The sequence below is a fragment of the Manis javanica genome, chromosome 3 (genome assembly GCF_040802235.1).
Source record: "Manis javanica isolate MJ-LG chromosome 3, MJ_LKY, whole genome shotgun sequence".
NCBI classification, from domain to species: domain Eukaryota; kingdom Metazoa; phylum Chordata; class Mammalia; order Pholidota; family Manidae; genus Manis; species Manis javanica.
The window spans coordinates 193,689,952-193,711,142 of record NC_133158.1 but is presented as its reverse complement, the minus strand read 5'-3'; the positions used below and the strand labels follow the sequence as shown (position 1 = coordinate 193,711,142).

The 21,191-nt window shown below is 38.4% G+C and overlaps 1 long non-coding RNA gene across 2 annotated transcripts in view; it reads left to right on the top strand.

Annotated features, from left to right (window-relative positions):
• The window catches only part of LOC108391295 (uncharacterized), a 207,216-nt gene that overhangs the window by 141,859 nt on the left and 44,166 nt on the right, over positions 1-21,191 (top strand). For both annotated transcript variants that reach the window (XR_012129609.1, XR_001851729.3), the window contains exon 2: positions 17,502-17,569. This is a non-coding gene — a long non-coding RNA (uncharacterized lncRNA). The remainder of the gene's footprint in view (positions 1-17,501; positions 17,570-21,191) is intronic.

Genomic DNA, 21,191 nt, shown 5'->3' with positions numbered 1-21,191 from the left:
ACCCTGGATAATCATTACTTCTCAAAAATGCTGACAAAATCTGAAAATAATCTTCAGTTCTGTCATTAATTTAAGAAGTAATGTTTTCCAGTGTGGCTAACTTCCTCAAACCACTCTCCCAGTGAATTACATTCATTACTGTGGTGGGTATTCATTTTTATAAAATTAGTTTTTTAAGAATGAGTAATGACCATAAGAGCTGGAATATTTTTCCTCCCTGAGTAGGGATGCAGCTAGAAATTCAACATGACCTGCCCAGAACAGCAGAGATCTGTGGACTGGCTCATGTGGCATGACGAGGGGTGTTGTGTTTTTCTCTAAAGCGGTGTTGTTACTTGGTGCAATGTCCTGATGTGTCAAGGGGTGGAATCTCTAGGATGCTTCACTGAAAATAAGGATAACCTTTGCCTGCTAACTGGCTCTCCTTGGGTCTCTACTCTGAGAGTGGTAAAAGCTAAAGTGTATTTTGTATGTGTGGGTGTTCAATTGATGATGAATTAACTTACTCCAAAAAAATATCATTTATAGTTGCCACATAACTATGCCTTGATACCTAATCTATTTTCCTTAGAAAGACAGCTCTAGCAGATGTGCTTACTTTTATATTCAGGATATTTGATTGGAATATTAATTTGTATTTTATTTCTGCTGCTGTAAGATTTTGCTTTTATCCTTAGAATGTAGCCAGGCACCTATATCTCCTTATCTCAGGAGCTTTGGGGTTATCAGAGAAATTGCCAGGCATCCACAAGACAACTGTCTGTCTTCACTTTGGCTTCTGAAAACCTGGGCTCTTTGAGAGGAATGATGTTATATCCTCAGTTAGGGAAAAGATAGAAGAGAATATTTTGAGAGGAAGAAGCCATTGGGCAACCTAGAGAGAGGTTAAATTCCAAGATGAGAAAGGAATGAGCTGAGCTAAGGGTGTCTGTGTTTGGTACAACAGACTGTCTGTGGGGGATTGGGTGGCCTATAAAGGGTGGGCTGTGAGCTCTTCAGCCTTAAAAATAGCAGGAAGGCTCTGCAGGACCAGTGCCCACTGAGAGAGCATCTCTGTGTCCTGAGATCCAAGAGGCATCGACTAGGAGAAAGGACAATGGGAATGATGGCGATTCCAAAACTGACCCCTCAGTCAATTCTCTGGCAGTGGGAGACCTTCAGATTCAAGTAGGATTCCTCTGTGAGTGGCGAAGAATTCTTAATACTGACTGGAGTGTGCTACTGGCTTCATTAGGTGAGAGGTCATAGCAGATTCAGTGATTTACAGAAATAAATACATCTGAGATTTCCTGTATCCAAATGCTGTGAAAGAAAACCCATGATGACCACATTTACAAGCCTGTGAAAGGTAAGTGGTGACAGTGACTGTAACTCAGATGTCACCGTGAAGTGGTGGGCTCAGGCAATGTACTCACTGAGAAGCCTGTCCCAGTAAATAAAGACAAAAGCTGTTCCCATCTCAGAGGGTAGATCTAGCCATCTTTGTGTGACACTGCGTAGAAGAAAGCCTCCTCAATGACCCGAAGCAGGAGAGCTCATACCAACCGTGGGGACCGGGAATCTTGTCCTTTAATGGCGAGGCACAGGGACAGAAGCATCCTTTAAAATGACAGCCAAGGCCAGGGCAATGCTTCTCTGGGGAATCTTGAAGCATTTGCTTTAAGGAAACTATTTTCACTTCAAACTCAGGAAACACAATTCTACTTTTGTTTCTGTAGCTCCCCAGAAAAAGATAGAAGTTACAGGTTTGAATAGAAAATGCAATGTTATTTGACAATACTGAACACCACTTAAAGAAACAGAGATTAGGTGAAAATAATCGTCACTTCTAACCCTATTAGCATCCATTTAAACCATGAGCAAACTCTAGTCCAAAAGCCTTTACTGCCAGCGTTCCTTGCTATTTTTTTTTTTAAAAGGAAAATGGACCTTTTTGGTAGGCTAGGGAAGTCCACTGATCCTTTCTCAGAATGGCATTTAAAAATTCATACTATGAAATACATAAATTAAAAGAGGGATAAATTGTATTGAAAGAGAATTGTCAAAGTATTCAGAAAAAAATTCGGGCCATGTTAACAGTTTTGCTCCTTTGTTAAGGCATCAGATAACAGTATTTAGCAAGAGGCCTAATGATTACCGAATTTTGAAGTAGTGATGAACAAGGTAAAATTTGAGAAATATGAAAATATCTGCTTTTTTTTGGATGACCAAGCCAAAGAACTCTAATAATGAAAGGAAATGCTAAGTTTCACTTGGAAATTAGTCAAAGTAAAGATAAATTTTTCTCCACTGAAATTCATAGATCTCCTGAATTCTATCATATTAAGGAGGTTTTGCTACCATTTTGACTAAAACAGACTACATCTCTGAGACATGTGTGTGTATAGGATTTGTCCCAGTTTAGAAAAGATTTGTACTTCTTCCTATAGTTGGACTGTTTATTTGCTGCCTCCTGTGAACTGTTTCTTTGGGATTCTTAGGAGTGTTTTTCTTGTTTCCAAATAAAACAATAGGTTGGAAAATATATCTATGAGAAACGATTTTGGAGAGTGTGTTGCTTCCCAAATGGGAAGGCTGCGGTGAAACCTTCTGAGTCTAGAGAAGCTTCCGGCTTTTCCTGGAGCCGTTGCATTTGGCAACAAGCTCAGCCACTCTGGAGTCAGGAGAAATGGAATCGGTGATCCAGAACAAAAATGAAAAGGAATTTTAAAAGGCCTTTGCCTGGGAGAAGGAAAGGGGGTCAAGGGTCAGGCTGCCAAAGGAGAAAAGACCTAGGCCTCCAGATTTATTCACTTTTAGGGAAGGCTGGATCTCTTTGGAGGTGATGGCAGTTTCTTAATCAGAGTGTGCGGCAGCGCTGGCAAGCTAAAAATGCTTTCATAAGATTTGTCTCTCAAAAGGAGAATTGAATGTCTCCTAATGTTTTCTTTGAAGTTCCTCTGAGTAGCAGCCCTGCTTATTATTTTGCATGAGGACCAAACAACGTGGATTTAGCTTTTTTCCCATTGATAGCAAGAGAATTTCACTATCAACATGGAGAAATATAATCACAAACTGCTAAGTTTCCCAGCTGAGCTCCTTGAACAAGCCCTCTGCTTAGAAAACTACTGTAGTGTTTCTTTACACTCAGACGCTAGCAGTGTAAGTCTCTTTCACATCTACCTACCCACTTACACACACACACACACACACACACATGCAAAAATGTGTTTGCTTTTTTTTGTCTGGTACATATTCATTCTGTTTTTTTGGTCTGTTACACTTGAATTTCCTATTTTTAAGGGAAGGGTAAGAGAAATAGTTTTGGAGAAAGTAAATGTCAGGTATTTAAAAACTATCAATGCTGTTTTAAAACATAAATAAAGCATGATTAGTAAGTGAGAGGCAGCTAAAGCATAAAATGACAATAAATGTGCATATGGGCACAGGCATGGACCCCCACAGTATGTATTATTAGGATAAAGAAGCTTTTAAATGCCTGAAAAGCATAGGCTGATGCCAGACACGGAAGTAAAATAAAGGGTTTATGTTTAGCTTAGATTCTAGATAGCACTTATGTTCTGAAATATTCCCTACTTAAAACTATTCCCTACTGTAGCATTTAAGCTGTTGATTTCAAGCAGTTTGGTATAAAGCATGAACATCATTCAATGTATCTACAAATTTGTGACCAGAAGAACCTCCCTTTGGTAAAGACTTTGGTAGTGCATATAGGGGCAGGGCTGCAGAAATCTCATCTTAGTGATGCTTAGCAGTAGGTTGAGGTCACTGGAAGAGAGATAGGCACTCTTTTTGGTCATTGAAGTTTCCTGCCTATCAGGATGTGTGATACCAAGTCTCAGGGTTCAGGCTATAATTCTTTCTTCTCCTTTCAGATAAAATGTCAGCTTTGAAAAGTCTGTTATAGACGGGTCACTGAAGACATTTTATTTTGCAGAGAATAAATTTCTAGCCAGCAAAGCTAACTTCATTCATTTGATCTCCAAGTTCTCCATTTCAAAGATTAAAATCCTTGCATTCTTTAAATCTGCAAATTCCATTTTCCTCCTGTTAATTGGAATTGTGGGAAACAGAAGCCTCCTTCCTCTTTAAAGTGACTTTTTTTTTTTTCATCTTGGCTATCTGGATATTTTATTTCATTGCTTTTTTTTTAATGATTGTTTTCTTTAACCACAGGGTCAAACACTTGTACTAGTCATTCATTTGGAAACAATCTAGTGGGAATCTGACCCCAGATCATCAAGGTGGCTGTTGTTTTTCTCTGTATGAGAAAGTGCAAATTAAGCTTGCTTGTGCTTACTTCATAAATAGACTCAATAGAACTTGGAATCTGTGTGTACAAATACACTGATATCAATTATTTAAGGGTTGGATTTTTCTGGAAAATGTTATAATTGTAAACTAGCATAAGAATTTCCTTTATTTGATTTACTGTACAAATGACAACAGGAGAAAAAGAGTATTTTTTGTTCCATTAAAAGGCACCCATTGTTTATAGACTTCCAAATAGCATTTTTCCAGACATGATCTCAACAATATTCACTCTTCGGGGGCAAAATAAGTTGATGACTGAGGATTATTCATTCTACTTTTGGGATAGAAAAGCTAGGACTGAGGTAGAGACAGAATAGAGCCAAATAGACTGGGGCTCAGTGGTGCTCAAAATGGGACACAAATTCCCCATCCTGGGCTTATACAGCGAGCCACGCTGCAAGTCTGTTGAATTGTAAGACATCTTTTCACTTGCTTAAAAAAAGCAGGGCACATTCTTCTCAAAGAAGACCTTGCAGTTCATTTTTGGGTGATTGCATGACTACTTCCAAGCAGTGTGTGCTCCGTGTGCCTTGGAGTTACGGCCAGTTTAATTTTTAAGTCACTTAGGAGTGGCCTTGATAAAGCCATAATTCTAAGTGTGTTGTGGTGGTTATTTCAGACAGTTAAGTACCAGGAAAAAAAAAAAACTAATGCTGCTGATGCAGGATGAAGCTGGTCTTGGTCTACTTAACTTCTTACATGTGCTGATACAGCCACTGGGACCCGGGATATGCCTGTGGGAGGCGAGTAGTTTTTTTCTCAGATGTTAAATAACTCACGTCTTTTCTCATTTATTTTGTATAAAGTCTTTCACTTTCTGGCCTAAGTTCGTTTTCATCTAAGTTACATTTTTTTGGGCAATGAAGTTGGATGGTCACACCCAGGACCTTTTTAGGTTGTCCATCATTGTTTTTAAAAATGAATAAGCATTAATGATTGTGCATTGAGTCCCCTATACAGAATTTTATTGTTGTTAACAACCATTTGATCAATAAACATGAGAGATGCCCTCTCAAAAAAAAAAGAAAAAAAATTCTTCTGGGTATGTCTGAGAGGGTGTTTCCAGAAAAGGGTGGCATTTGAATTGGTGAACTGAGTAGAGCAGATGGCTCTCCCCTATGTGGTCGAGGACCATCCAGTCCATTGAGGGCCTGAATAGAAAAAAGAACAGGCAAAAGGCAGAGGTAGACTGAATTTCTCTCTGCTCGAATGAGCTGGAACATAAATCTTCTCTTACCCTCAGCATTCCTGATTTTCAGGGTTTCAGACATGGACTAGAATCTATATCATCAGCAATGTGGTTCCCAGGCCTTCTGACTATACTAACAACTTTCCTGGGTCTTCCTTCAGCTTGTAGATGCCAGATAGTGGGACTTCAAAGCCTCCATAATTATGTGAGACAATTTTCTTATAATGGATGATCTCATTATGTATATGTGTATATATATATATATATATATATATATTCTCTGGGTTCTCTGGAGAACCCTGATTAATGCAAATAATTTTTATATTGTCAAATATAAAAGGTTTTTTTTTCCATCAGAAAAAAATGAGTGTTTTTTATTATCGTAAGAGCGATACCTAATCATTGTAGAGGATTTAAGATATTCAGAGTTAACAGCTTAGATCATATATATGTAAATATCTTTATATGCTATATTTTAAAATAAGTTTGGGTTATGCTATGCATATTTGGGGGGATTTTTTTCAATTCTGAACATTTCCCCACATCTTTAAATGGTTCTCTACACTCTAATTTTTGCAGACTGCATAGTATTTTACTGTATGTAAATTCATAATTTAGACAATATTCACTTTTTGGACATTTATGTGGACTCTAATTCTCCACTATTGTAAACTATGCTCCTTTGAACATATTTACAGACAAGTCTTTAAATGTATTTATGCCGATTTCTTTAGAGTAAGTTTCTAGAATTAAACATATTGAGCCAGAGAACAGCAACATTGTTAAGGTTTTTCATATGTATTGTGAAATTGCCTTCCAGAAAAAACTGCACCAAGTTGCATCTCTCCCAGCCACTGAACTCCGGCTTTCCCTTTATTTTACCTCTAGCTTCTTTACTGCCTCTGCATTTTGACTTGATGCTTCTTCACAAAATTGAAATGATATATATTCCCCTATTTTTCATGCTTTTGCCTAATTGCAGGTACGTCCTCAGAATCTTTAACACAGAATTCTAGGCATAAAAAGCTACTTTATTAAAATTGTTGAGTAAGAGGAAACCTATTTACCATCACAGTATGGCTGAAATAAGACAGATGGTTAGAGACCAGCCAACCAATGGTAGCACGTGTCACTCTTCACCTTCGAGACCTGGCGGTGCAGAGGGCAGGAGAAGGAAACCAGCCTTAGAGGTTTTGTGTGTACTAAGAAATCAGAGCCACTAATTAGGAGAAGGTCTCAGAATACAGCTGATGCTCTTCCTTTCAGACTCAAGGCTAGCACAAGGATCTGTGGAAGGCAGAGGAAAACCTAGACAAATTCCTCCAGGTTAGATATCTAAGAAGCGTTCCATTAGGGAAGCTCCCACTCTGTTGGCTAATAGAACACTTAGTGCAGATCTAAGATGGCAGTGATTTTTAAAATCCACTTTGAGCTACTATATCTTTTCCCATGTCTGAATTTTCTGCTACAACTTGTCCACAGGTATTATTTAGCTGAAGGAATGCTAGCTGCTTGTGGAATGTGAGTGATCAGTGCTGGGCCAAGGATGAAGGTTATCGATGCAGACATAAGCCCTCATTGGTGCTGCCTGAATGAGTATCTCCTGGTCCTTTCTTCTCTCCTGGCTGCTAGCTAATCGCCTGCAGCCCAGGACCTTTTAACCTCTGTGCCGCTCTCTCTCTCTGCCACTGTTGGGTGTGACCCTGTGGGACAGCATCTCTGGCTAAGCCTGAACATTTGAAAACAGGAAGGCGTGGGGATGTGAGGGCCCGTTTGTGATTTAAAACAAAACAAAACCACTTCGAAAATCAATTTTAAACTGCCTTAGCTCCTGCTTTGTAAAGCATTTCTCAACAGAATTTTCTTTGTGGTGACAATGAAATGTTTCTTGTGCCAATGTTTCAAACTCTTTTAAATTTTAATGATTTGCCTTACTTTTCTGGAAAAAAAAAGCTATGTACACATAATAATAACTCAGGGAAAAAAAAAAGCCTTGATGCTTTGGACCTTCTTCAGCTAGAATGCTGGCAGACCTACAAAGCCTTTTTAAATTGTAAAATATGCTGGGAAGGGGAGAATGCTTTTATTCCTAATTCAAATATTCTTCTTAAGGGAAAATGTAGTTTCCCAGATAACTTTTTACCTTCTTACCTTCCCATCCCCTCTGCGCTCCCTGAGGGCACAGGCTGACTGCGGGAGGTCTGAGGAAGAACTGTGGGGTGCTCCTATCACTCCCCCTGCGACTCCCCTCTCTCCTCCCCTCCCTTTTGCTCTCCCCCTCTTACCCCCACTGCTCTTTCTGGTCAGTTCTCAAAAGCTCTGCTGCTTTTCTTTGTGACTGACAAGGCGGCCTTTGATAACAGTAAAGCCTAACCATTGAGAACAAGCATATAGTTTGTGTTCCGGGTTTCTGTGTGTGTGCGTGTGTGTGTAACATTATGGTCTCATAAGTGTGTCCCCTCTCTCACTTGCCCATTAATGTGAACTGGTCATTGAAATATGGGAAAGAAGCGCGTGTCAGATCTGATAGGCGGGTTCATTGCCTAACCCTGGAGTCCTCCCACCTCTGCAGAGTGAAACAAGGCAGCCTGGAGAGAAGTTTCACAGGGATGTTTGATACACACCTTTTTTGTTTTCATCCCCAGGACTTCTAACTGGAAGTTTGTTCTTTTGACCACCTTCACTCATGTCAGCCCACCACCCCTTCCTCTGTTAAGTACCAGCCCGTTCTCTGTATATATGAGTTCAGGTTTTTTAAAAAAATATGTATCTCTATATAGTCTAATTTTCTCACTCACTACATATAAGTGAGATCATGAGTATTTGTCTTTCTTTGACTTATTTCACTTAGCAATGCCCTCTGGGGCCATCCATGTTGTTGCGAATGTCCTTTTTATGGCTGAATGACATTCCGTTGTGCATATATGCCACATTTTCTTTACCGATTCATCCATGGATGATACTTCTGATACACATTTTTGCATATTTTATCTTCACTTCAATTTTGTCTTTCAACGCAGACTGCAGATCATTTTATTGCTCTAAGTGGCATCTTTTGTGTGTATGTGAATTTAGATCCTTGTCATGCTTTGGGCTCTGATTGTAGTTTCATTCTCAATTATGAACTCAAGTTTCTAGGCATCTAGGGGTGGAGAGACAGGAGCCATGACTATGTTCACTGGGCCTGCCTAGGATGATTGTGTTTTTGGTACCTAGTGAATGGATCAGCTTTGTATAAACAAGGCCAATAGTTGAGGGCTGGAAAGCCAGGTATGCTGCCAGGCAAATATAGATGGGGATCATTTCTCCTGTAGTGTTAGTTGCATGAGAGGCAATATGTATGCCAGGTGTTTTCCACTATCTATGTAATTAGAGAAAAGAGACATTTTTTAGAAAGTAAACTCGAATGAAGCCTCATTAGTTAAGAAAGGTCTAGTCGAATATTTGTACTCAATTAGTGTTGAGTTAAAGCTTGTGTTTGTACTATCTGGGAAGCTTGTTGAACAAGAGAATACTGTATGCAAGATAAAATTTTCATTTTACTTAAACCATTTTGGAAGATCTGAAGTATCCTTTCATTTACAAATAATTGTCATAACTATAAAAATTTTTACAGTCATGGCACCATAAAAACCTTGGAGTAATAAAGTCAGATTTCTTAAAAATAACAATAATAAGCTTTCTGTCTATGTAAGGATAAGACTACCAAATATTTATTGCCGTCTCATACTAATCTAATGTGGTATGGCAGAAGTTATTGTCTCCGTAAGTTAGTTGGCATTAATTAACTTTAGTTGCTATAGCAGGTAAACCCACTGAAGTCTCAGCGGTTAAACATGACAAAAGTTTCTTACTTAGGAAAAGTATGAGGGCAGGTAGGCCACCCCTCTCAATCTGGCAGGTACCCCAAATTGAACTTCTGGAACATATGGTCTCTAAGGTTGTTTCAGCTGAGAAAGAAAGAGCAGGAAAAGGTATTCTGACTCATGGCTGCCTTGATCTAGAGTGACCCAAGTCACAGGCTTTCACATGCCATTGCCTTGAACCTCATGGCAGATTGGGAAGTATATCTGAAGAGCTCTACCATTCTCTACTACACATCATTTTATGAATAAGAAAACTCTAAATAATAAATAACTTGTGAACATTCAGATAGATAGTAAATGGAGAAGCTAAGTCTTCACTCAGGTCATTTGATCCCAATTTTGATGAATTTATACAATGGTATCTCTCTATATAATCTAATTATGTAGATAGTTTATTAATTTAAATACTCTCATTTAATCCTTAAGGCACTGCAATGGTTGTCTTTGTTTACATTTGGGGGACAATATAAGGAAGGATTCTGATTAGTTCTGCTATAAATATTACATGGAATCCTGCTTTAATGGTGATATTTAGCACATGGATCACTTTGCAGGCTTGTTATATTTCTTTTACTCCCCGTGTAAGCAGATTTTGGATGAGGCAGTACTGCCGAGTGAAAGACTGTTGGCTTCAGTGCCACATGGATCTCTCTTCATATTGCTGCATCTCTACTTACTAGTTGTGTAGCATTTTGACCAAGTTTTTTAACTTCTGTTACTTTAATGCTCTTCATCCATAAAATAGAGATAACATACCTATCATGTAGATTTCTTAAAGGTATAAATATGATAACATTTATAAAGTGCCTGGAAATAGTAGATAATACATTTTTTTGCACCCCTTAAAATGCAGCGAGTTTAAATTCATGAAGCAAAGTATCCTAGATTTAGAGGATGAAACACAATGAAACACAAATCCACTTTAATACAAAGAAATGTGATCAAATATAAATGCAAATACTTAAGCAATGGAAAAAAACCTGCCCAAGTTAGGCAATTAAAAGTGATGTGAAGAAATCCAGTGATATAGCCACTGGCTGAATTTGTGAGGTTAGACTGATAAAAAATGGCTGATGTATATTTCTGGGAGTTGATGAGCGTATGTTTTGATGGACCATCTGGTGCTATTTCTCTCTGCATTAGTCCCAAGTTTTATTATTATACAGGAAGAAACAACACAATAAGAAAAATCTAATTGCAGCCATGATGAATTTTGCCCATGAAGGTCTGAAGCTGTTGTCAGTTGGCGCACCCAGAGGACATTCTGGGAAGTGTCAGAGCTGGGGTGGGGAAGGGTGGCACGGAGCTTTTTGTGTGTTTGACTTGTAGGTCATAACCAGCTCCCCCATGCCTCAAAGTCACTTGAGGGTAAATATCTTCTAGTTTTCTTGGGCGATGCAAACTGTGCTAGCCTTTAAGTATACTGTGGCAGCACATCGTTATAGCTGTGTGGAAAATGGGTATGTTGACATGTAGAATCCAGTAGAGAGATGCATACATGTTCAGATTTCTCTGATTCAAACATTTTCAAAGTCCAAGTTTTAACATCAGTGCAAATTCCTGTTGCAAAGGGGTTTAAACTTTCCCCTTTCCCCTTAGGAGGTATGTAATCGCCTCGGTTTGTTTTGGTATAAAGTGAATAGTGAAAACAGAATTGTGAAAATGGTATAGAGTTGGAATTCAGCAACTCCCAGAATGACTTTTCACAGAAATTGCTAAGAGCATATCTCGAATGCCCTGAGTAATTTGTGCTGGGGTCTTATAACTCTTCTGACTGGGGAAGTCTGGGATGTGATAGTCAAGGGGGCTTTCTCAGTGAAGTGTGCTGTGGACTGGATGTAAACTGGTGACTAAATCCCAGAGCAGGCAAGGTGCTAAAGAGATACATTGTTGCTTTCTGTTCACAGAACATCCTCTTGCAGTTTTTAAGAACAATTTTTAAAAGTTGTGATTTTTGTTAGAGTCCTAGTCTGAATATTCTAAATATATGGGGAACATAGCGTTTTGTGAGTTAGGCTGGACTTATTTTTTAACATTTCCCTGTTGAAGTGTTGAATGACAGTCCCATTTCCATTTTGTTTTTAGTTTATGGAGCTACCCTTGGAAGGTGATGTTTTGCGTTTGGGGTAAAATGAAAGAAGAGCTCTCTGTCATGGAGCCCACATTCCAGCACTCAGGATAGGCAGACAGTGTGGATCTGTGCCACATACACTTTGCTTGGGGCCACTGTCCTCTCTCACATCACTGATCACTTCTACATGAGTAATGATTTCCTCTGTTCATTCACTTTTTTAAAAACCTTTCCATCCATTTCTTTATTTAGAGATGGTCTAAAACTCACCTAGGACTTCTGAGTAAACATCTTACACAACCACTGAAGAAGGAGGTCACTCGGGTAGCCTTCCCACATTTCCGTGTTCCATGGAATACACTTTTAAATTTGTACCTCCAATTCAGGGATTGTTGGAGCCTGGAGGTGAAGGCTCGTGGACAATAACAAACTTCAAATTGGTTGTTCTGAGGACCATGCTATTAGGAGGAGTTTAAAATTGGGAAATGGCTTTACAGAAAATAAAAATCACAATCCAAATGGATACACATTATTGAAGATGACTTAACCAGAGTATTCTCAAGTTATTAAACTTGGAAATGGGAACTTGAGAGACCTGCCCTTCCAATGTTCTGATGGTCTTCTCTTCCACTGTGTTCCAAAGCACAATAATGAGAAAAACCCCACTGGCTAAGAAAAATATTGTCTAGCTGTGCTGTAATTCAAAGCAGACTTCCAAATGTTCCTTCCGAAAAGATTCCTTGGGTCACAGAACCAAAGGCATAACCACAGGCCGTGAGTGTGAATCATCCTGCCAGCATGAGGGCTGGAAATCCAGCACCTTTTAACAAATACTCTATCAAGGCAAATAAAATGTAAATCAAACCAACTCTCTGTAGCTTCCATCACTCTTAGCCTGCCTGTGAACCCTTGCTTATGCATTCTGTGAGTTCAAACACTCTTCATGGAATAGATTTGTAAAGAGAAACTAGACAAAGTGGTTGAACAAGCAGGCCATAAACTGACCTCCTTCCACACTCCACACCCATTCCTGGCTTTTCTGATTGTTATTAAAGGTGCTCCTCAATCTTTGGCCATTTGGCGTGGAGTCATCTATGAATCCTCTTTCTTTGCTCCTAACATCTGCTGGTTTCCAAACATTTTTTGATTCTCCTGCCAAAACATCTCTCTTCCTGCTTTATTCACATGCTTTGTTTCTACTTCCCAATGCCCTCTTCACTCTCCCAGGACTTCATTCTACTGAAATTGCTTTTGTTGAGATGACCAATGACCCCTATGCCCCTAAAACCCAAAGTCACTGCTGGGTTTCAACCTTAGCCCCTCCCCCAGCCTGATTGAGCAGTGTTGTTGAAGGTCACTGTCTTCCTTGGAAACATCCTCAGCCCACAGCTGCTATGGTGCCACCTCCCCTAGCTCCTTCTTTCCGCCCAGGCCATGTCTCTTGGTCCCTGTGGAATGGCCTCTGATGCTTCCACCTCTGCCTGGCCTCCAGGGGACAGAACTCAGCCCCTTTCTCTAAATTTTCTAGGTTGCTCTTATCCATTCTCTGCTAGTTATTATTTTATGCCTAAGGCAATGCATACTGAAAATTTTAAATGTTGATATAAAAAAAGTAAATGTGGAAGTTCACCTTCACTTCCATATCCTTGGTAGTTCTTCAGATTCAATTACTTTAACCATTTGCATTTTTAAACTCTTGCTTTACCCCCCGCGCCCCCCGTAATACTCTAAGTAGCATATTTATACCTTCATTAATTGATTTGTTAACTTTAGATAACATTTCTTTTTTAATTCCTCAGCAGGAAAGAAGAGGAATTATCTTACTTATACTTCCCTCCAAGTTTTTGTTGTTAAATTATTTGCAGTATTTCTATTGCTTGCCTCTATAAACTACTTAAACCCTTATGTCACCAACTTTAGATGATGTGACAGATAAAGAAGTGATCATGCCTGTACTTTCTCCACTTCATCCCTTCTATCTAATTTCTCTGAGCTTTGCATTGCTTCCTAAGCATTTTGCTTCTCCTTGGATTTTTTTCTTCTTTTCTTTCTGCCTTCTATTAGAGTAATTGTTTTCTTTATTTCAGGGGTACCTTCCTGGTCCAAAAAGTTATACCTACACTTGGTATTCTTTTCAATGGTTACCCTTAAAATTTTAATATGCACACTTCTTGTCATCTAACATTAATCAGTGTGACTATCTGCATCCTCTTCTGAAAAAAGGTAGAATCATAAAATGCTTAACTCTAACTCCTCTTCCCATCTTCCTTGTTATTATTATTTGATATTTTGGCTAAACCTAGTTTTATAGCTTCCTAAAACAGATTATTTAGATTTACTAAATGTGAGATCCTTGGAGGTGCCCTGCTCAGATGTCCCTCCTGTGAGAACTTACTGCAAGGAGAGTAGTTAGCTGACAGGCTCCGTTTGCGGCGCCTTCACTGTCCACCACAGTTCATGCAGAAGCTCTGTTCCTCACAGACTCTCCCGACAGCAGCTAAGCCCAGGAGGAGCTCTAGAGCTGGTATTTCTGCCTGACGTGAGGCTCCTTTCCCAGGCCACCTTGCTGAGGGGTTCCCACTTGGCCTTCGACTTTCTCAGAGATGCATGGCTGCTTCCGGCTCTTCCTTTCAAATCCTTCTTCATACCCCTGTTCTTTCCCAGGGGTCAGCCCTGCATCACATCTGAAGGATTTCCCTGACTACTCCCACTTCCTTTCCCTTTTACTTATCACAGGTATTTCCCTGCAACAAATCTCTTACTCTTCTGATTCGATCATGGCATTCCATTTGCTTCCTGGAGAATCCAACATTATCCAGTATTTTCAAATCATTCACTTGTTTATTCATGTTTTTTGTACTCCTGTTCAGCCTAGTTTTCTTACAGTATCATCTCATAATTCTTAATTTGGCCTATATGGTCCTGTATGACCAAATATCTCCATATCTGTCCAACCTCATCTCACACCACCACTCATAAATATGTCCGCACCATAGGCCTCCTTTGAGCTTCTTAAATAAGCTAAGCTTTTTTCCTCTTTAGGGTTTTTCTGTGCTGGCTTCTCTGTCTGGAGGTTTCTTCTCCCATTCTTTGCAGAACTAACTCCTTCACATCTTTACATCTCACCTTAAATGTGACACCTTCAGGGTCATATTTCCTAGATCAGTATCCACTCTCTGGCCACAACTTTTTTATTCTCATATATAGCAGCTAGTTGTTTTTATTTCTAATACATTTTTTTTGTAATTATTTACTTGCCTATTTTCCACTGTGTAGCAAGCAGAGATTGTTTCTTTCACTCATCACTATAGACCCAGAACATAGCCCAGGACCTGAAACAAATAGATGCTTAATAAATATTTATTTAATGAATGAATATTCCCTTCTTTTACTTTCACTGAGACCATTCTTGCCTCTTGTCTGACTTACTTCTATAGGGTCCTTAGCACTCTTACCATGCACCACTGCTAGATTAATATTCCCACAGTACAGCATTTTTAATGTTTATTTATATTCAGAAAAACATCAAGGTCTCCCCACTGTTAATGACTGAGATTGCTCAGGCTGGCACTCAAGGACTGTCACAACATCCACCTTTCTAGTCTCCCTGCATTAGCCTCACTCTCAAGTCAAACTGGATGATCACTGGTCACCAAACATATTCTAGGCTTTCCTATCTCCATTCCTGTGTTAATCTAGATTAATCACAGGACCTTTCCCCTTTTTTTCCTCCTTCCCATCATCTTTTAAGTCAAAATCTACAAGGACCCTCTCAGTGCAAACGCTTCCTTATTCTCCTAAATGAATGTGCAGCTCCTACTCTAAAGTCTCATATACATGGTTTGAGGCTTTATGCATTCTTTCCATTAAAATGATCATTCCATTGTCTTATTTTGCTTTACCAGAGTCCAGGGATCTTCATGACAGGGACTCTGTCTTATCTATCTTTTGTCCTTTACAGTGTGGAACACAACACCTTCTTATTAATGTATTTTTATTTTTTAAACTTTAATTTATGATTGATAGTTTAATATTGATAAAAAAGTGTATTTTTATTTTTTAAACTTTGTAGTCAATAGTTTAATATTGATACAAATGTTCATGTATATTATAGAATATAGGAATGATAAAAAATACAAAGCATAGGACATAAAATCAACTCCAATTGCAGTATTTGTAGTATTATTTTGTATCCCTTTTTATTCTTTGTTTCTATAAATAGTATTTATACTAGCAGAGATCATACTGAATACAAAATTTTGTTTTAGAGCATTCAAGTTTTAGTAGAAACTGCCTTTAAAATTCATGGTAGCATGAGTTTTCTAGTGACAAATTCTTAGTTTTAATTGAAAGTCTTTACTTTGTCTTTATTATTGAAGGATATTTCTGCTAGTTATAGGATTTTGGATTGATAAGCTTTTTTTTTCATCACTTTAAATATGTTCCATTCTTTTGAACTTCATAGCTTTCCATGAGAAATCAGCCAAGTATGGAATTGCTGTTCTTTTATACAAATCATGTAATTTTCCTCTTGCTGATTTTCAGATTTACTCTTCATAATTGGCTTCTGATTCTCACTCTGACTCCTGGCTTCTGAGTCTGATTTTGATACGTAGTTTTACCTTCTTAGTGTTCATAGACCAGCTTGAATCTGTAAATTTATGTATTTCATCAAATTTATAAAAGGTTTGGTCATCCTTTCTGAAGATAATTTTCTCCCCATTTTTCCTTGCTTTTCCTCTTTCTAGGACTCTAATTACAAGCATGTTCATACCTCTTGATATTATCTAAGAGGCCCTTAAGACTTGTTTTTTTTTTTACTCTCAATCTTTCTCCCCTTTTCTCTTTGTGTGAATAGAGTTGCAAATCCAAGAAATATTTATGGAAAGTACACTTTCAGATGCAAATGGGAAATACGATGTGTGCTAGATGAATGAATAGACAAGTAAGTGTAACAGCAAAGGAAAAGGTGTATAGATATGTAAGTAGGAGGTGCCTTCCTAATGGACCTGTTGAATGTCCCAGTTTCCCAGAGAAAATAGCTGTTGTAATTTACAAAACATGACATAACATGTATCTAGCAACATCAGTTTTGTAAAATATGATATGTAAACCATAGTTCTATGTGTTCTATGGGAGTATAAATATTTTTTTTCACCACCAGAGAAGTTTGGGGGAAAAAATCTGATTTCCATTTCATGGAGACACCTACTAGTATGACATCCATTTGTGAGTTTCCACATTCCCCTCCTCCAATCTATTTAAATTGTGATGTACTTTTTCATGAGAGAAGATTTCAGATAGTACCATGTTTATTTGGAGAAAATTACCATGAGGAGTGAGAGATGGGGGAAAATTTGGAGATTCTGCATTATTTCACAGAGGTCAAAGAAAAATCAAATGGAAGTAAATTATGGGGTTCCAGTTTTGTTTTCTAGAACAGAAAGGTATAAACAATGATACAAGATGATAACATTTCTCAGGAAGTCAAAGATTTTGTTGTTTCAGGATGTTATTTATATCTAAGTACAAAATTAAAAAATATGAAATTGCTATTTCTCTACATCATTAGTTTTTAAGTAATCCTTATAGCTTTTCTCTTCTTTTAAAATTCTATAAATCATGTCTTCATCATGGCTCTGTTAATATGTATTTCATTAAAGGCAGTGTATCAGTGCTTTGAAATATTTGAAGATGATATTTGATTAACTCTCTAATAATATTCACATATAAACATTCACCTACATAGGGATAGCAAGATGTACTGACAAACACAAAGGCATATATCTCAAGAGGGAAATGTTTTATATAAACCTTGAACCTTTTTTTTGGTCAAAATATTAATTTTTAATTTAGTAAATTGATTGTAGCATATAAATAAATAAATCCATCCTTTATATCCAATCCATTAATGCTCAATTTAAATTTGAGAATTCCAAGATAAACTAATCAGTAACAGTTTTCCTCAAATCAAGCCAACCATCAAAATCTGTTGAAAAATACATTTTCCTCTCTACTTTGAGAATAATCATTGATCTTTCACTTGTTGCTTTACTTATAGGTAAATGAAAGCATATGAGGGGGCAAGGAGGCCCACGGAATGTGGCTATCTCACTGACATTAAGACCTGTAAGTAAAGTTGTGGATCTCTGGAGGGCTGCCTGCTCAGCCCTGGCGGGTGGCACTCTTTCCCACTCCATGGAGTGCTGACCTCTGAAGCTGGGCATGACTGGAAGTAGAGCCAAAGAGAGAGGAATCTGGGTCCTCTGGGATTTTATGGAGAGTGTTTTGGACTCCTTGAGAACGGTCATAACTTAGCCCTACTAGTTTCGTATCATAAGCCTGAAGTAGGGAGTAAGAGAGAGATGTTGGTGTGGGCAGCCCTTAGGCTGGGTCTTGAAGCAGGCCTGGAAAATACAGCTCTCGCTGAGTTTCCAGCTGGTTGTTCCAGCCCTGGCTGTGGCTTGTGACTGTCATTGCAAGAGCTACAGGGAAGGAAGAATGCTCAGATGTTGAAGTGTCCTAACTTGTAACTCCCTTGGTTAACTCAGGACTAAGCAGACCTCCTTCTTTGTGCTGCAGGTGTCTTGCTTTCTTATCTACTTCAGCCCCCAGTCCTTAGGTCCTCTCCTTGTTCAATCTATGGAATTTCAGAAAAGAATCTAATATCATATATTCATCCGTTCTTGTTTTCTTGTTCTCTTGTTAAGGTAGATCTATTTTAAGACTTAGATATCACTGTGAAATGAAAACCTTTGATTGCTACTAACCAAACCAAGTAGGAGGTATTTTAGGGAAGAACAGGTTTGTCTCATGGATTTAGGGTATAGGCTGACCTTAGGCTGAGGATCTAATCTAAAAATTTTAGTGTGAGTTGTAAATCCTTAAAATGTGATCTTTTGAAGAACTAGAATTCCAGTTGATGAGCTGTATGAGTTGAGTTGGTGATTAATTGCAACTCTTCTGCACAGAATAGAAAATCTCAATACAGCATTTCTCTGTCTATTCCTCTAACAGACTAGATGCTTCTTGCTTAGAAGCTGCATCAAATCTTTGCTAAGGAAATTCAATCACTTAATGCCATTTTCAAGGAATGTTTATTGATTGAGGCTGAATGACCATCCCAAAGAGTTCAAATATGACAATGGGCTATCAAATTACAGTGTATCGTTCTTGAAAATGTTCTTTCAGGTATTTGCTTTAGTCCAGTAATCCTGCTTCTGTTGTCTCCTGGAACTGCAATCTCTGCTTCATCTCAGATAAAGACATTTGTTGATTCACTCATTCATTCATTCAAGCACTCAATATTTTTTGGTTGTCAGCTTCTGTTACTGCTAAAATCTGTGAGTACTAAGATGAGTAAAACCCCAGAATTTCATAATTATTGGAGACCTTGGGGATCACCTAGTCAAAAGCAAGATAAACAGGAAAACATACCCCAGGATGCATGGAAAAATGCCAATCCTGATTGAGAGAGGTGAGAAGTCAAAAAGCTTTGTGTGCTAATTTCACAGACTCAGAGAATTTTATAGCCCTCAAGTGCCAAGGAGATTGTGTTGTCCTTTAGTTCTTTTTGCTATTTGTATAGCAGTTAACAAGGTCAACCTCGCTGGGAAATGAAGGAGCGACCCAGGTGATCCTAGGAGCTGAGGGGAAGTCCCTGCTTCTCCAATTCCCCCTCCCCACCTTTGTTTATTGATGTCTAGGATTTTGCTAATAGAAACTGGGGTTTTTACATATTTTAGAGATTATTAAAAATCCAATTTACTCCAGAGATATAACATAGACTTAAATCTAAAAAGAGTGTTAATTGAAATCTTTCCATTTTTGGAAAAGAGAGGGAAGAGGTGGGCTGGAAGGCACTGATAACTTGGGGGAAAGGTTTCTATTCAGAAGGGAAAAGGGAAAGTTTTGATGCAACCACAGTTTCTAGTTCAAGAGCTGCCAGCCTGTTAAAATTAATTGTAGTTAAACTTGTGTTAATACATATAAAAGCACAGTTTTACATACTTAAAATCCCCAGAGAGTTGTTCATTAGTATCTTGAGCTGATGTTTATACTTTGAACATAAAGGGAGTGCTTCAGAAAATATAAACATTCTGCTTTACATGTGTACGGTTTTGAATATTGAAAATGCTCTCAGTAGAAACTTTTTATTGTTTTTTAATGGTTGTCTAAATTTACCTTTTTAGGAACTAGTGAAAGATGATCTTATTCTCCTTCAGTGTTTGGGAAATACAAGCTTTCTTCCTTGTAGCTCTCCTATTCCCACAAACTGCATGCATGCTTAACACACACACACACACACACACACAATTAAGAAACAATAATTCAGGATTTCTGAACATTTTTATTCAGGCTATTTTCTTTCAAAATAATAAAATGTATTACACGTTCTTTTTAATGAAGAGAAAGCAAACACTCCAAAAGATATAACATCTGTTGGAGATATAATCTAAATTGAAAACTTGTGCAGACATAAGGAGCAAAGGAGAAAATACAGGCAAAGGAAGTATGGCAAGATGTTAATGCTAAAAGCAGTTTAAAAAACATCATGCATGATAGAAAGTGCATAGATGAAGTTTTTTTGGAGCAAAAAAATAAATAAAAACCCAACCCCAAACCCTAATCTTATCTGAAGATTGGCAGCAAAGTTCATTTGCTCTAGGCATATAACATAAAAAATTCTACTGAGTTTTCAGGTCTTCAAAGATGGAAATGCCATGTACACTGACCATCTGATGATCCATACTTTCTTTCAGGAGCAGTAATTCTTACCTAAATGACTAAAATCATTAATTCCTTACAATAAGATCTACTTCTTATTTCTTTTCTATGTGAAACACCTAAAAGAAGTTTTGTGTTTTTTCAACTGATATACTATACTCTCCAAAGTAGCCAGTATCACCCAATCCTTTCAGTAAGAGAACTTCTGTTTGGTGTAGGGAAGAGAAAGCTAATCGGTAGAGAGTGCTGGTGGCCCAGCGAGGTAGTGCTGGTGGGAGGGCCAAAGAATATAAAAGTGTATCTCGAATGATAAAGAACATCAAGTACAAGGTGGAATTATGGTTTCCGATTAACTGTGTGCAGGTACAGTGAACACACTCCTGTACACCTTGGGGGCCAGTGCCACGGGCGGGCATCTTAGTTCTGGCTGCTATAATGAGATACCAGAGACTGGTGGCTAGAGCAGCAAACAACTCTGTTTCACACTTCTGGAGCCTGGAAGTCTGAAGTCAGGTTGCCAGCATGGTCAGTGTGTGGCAAGGACCCTTACCCTGGTCATATCCTCACACGGCCTTTCTTGGGATCCCCGCACCCCTCTCCCTGGATCCCGTGTCTCCTCCTCTTCTTATAGGACCACTGATCCCATTGGTAAGGCTCCATGCTCATGACCTCATCTAACTGTAATTCTCTCCCAGAAGCCTCACCTCAAAATGCCATCAGCTTGCGGGACAGGGTTTCACATATGAATTTTAGGGGACACAAACATTCAGCCCCTAGTGGTGGGTAATTATGCAGACTTGTGTGGTATGATTTTAAAAGTGCCACAAGCTCTATCCACATCATCGAGTAGAACCACTGCTTTGGGCTAAAATATTGGCTCAAGAAAGCATCTGATGAAAAAAGCCTTCCCTATGCAATAGAGATGACAAATTAATTTACTTGTCAGATTAACCACCTCTCACCTACAAGGAAGCTGAGCTATAAGGGAAGGAAACACAAGCCAGATAATTTTTGAAGGCATGAG